The following is an 822-nucleotide window of genomic DNA, read 5'->3' as shown; positions in this document are numbered from 1 at the left end:
GAAGGGCAAAGGTCTGTAAGGTGGTCAGCAGAGGAGCACAAACCACAAACCCTTGCGACAGGTACAGATTTCTGATTCAAGGCCAGCTGGGTTACCAAGTTAACCAATGCATCCAGTTTGCCTTCAAGCTTCTTAGTCTCAGATGATGCAGCTGAGTTTGTAGCTACCTCATGCACTCCTCTAATGACTATAGCATCATTTATGGCGCTAAACTGCTGGGAATTGGAAGCCATCTTCTCAATTAAATTCCTAGCTTCAGCAGGAGTCATGTCTCCAAGGGCTCCACCACTGGCAGCATCTATCATACTTCTCTCCATATTACTGAGTCCTTCATAAAAATATTGGAGAAGAAGCTGCTCCGAAATCTGATGGTGAGGGCAACTGGCACATAGTTTTTTAAATCGCTCCCAGTACTCATACAGGCTCTCTCCACTGAGTTGTCTAATACCTGAGATATCTTTCCTGATGGCTGTGGTCCTGGAGGCAGGGAAATTTTTTTTCTAAGAATACTCTCTTAAGGTCATCCCAGCTCGTGATGGACCTTGGAGCAAGGTAATACAACCAGTCCTTTGCCACTCCCTCTAATGAATGAGGAAAAGCCTTCAGGAATATGTGATCCTCTTGGACATCTGGGGGTTTCATGGTGGAGCAGACAATATGAAATTCCTTCAAATGTTTGTGCGGGTCTTCACCTGCAAGGCAATGAAACTTTGGAAGCAAATGAATCAGTCCAGTTTTAAGAACATATGGGACATCCTCATCAGGGTATTGGATGCACAAGCTTTCGTAGGTGAAATCAGGTGCAGCCATTTCCCTTAGAGT

The 822-nt window shown here is 44.9% G+C and overlaps 1 non-coding gene across 1 annotated transcript; it reads left to right on the top strand.

The window, feature by feature from the left end:
* Positions 1-363: 363 nt before the first annotated feature.
* On the top strand, positions 364-470 carry LOC114368884. Its single transcript, XR_003657441.1, has one exon. It is a non-coding gene; the product is annotated as a small nucleolar RNA R71 (small nucleolar RNA).
* The last annotated feature ends 352 nt before the right edge of the window (positions 471-822 follow it).

This window comes from Glycine soja, chromosome 1 (genome assembly GCF_004193775.1).
Source record: "Glycine soja cultivar W05 chromosome 1, ASM419377v2, whole genome shotgun sequence".
Taxonomy (NCBI): domain Eukaryota; kingdom Viridiplantae; phylum Streptophyta; class Magnoliopsida; order Fabales; family Fabaceae; genus Glycine; species Glycine soja.
The sequence above is the reverse complement of the archived record's forward strand: the minus strand, read 5'-3'. Positions and strand labels throughout refer to the sequence as shown.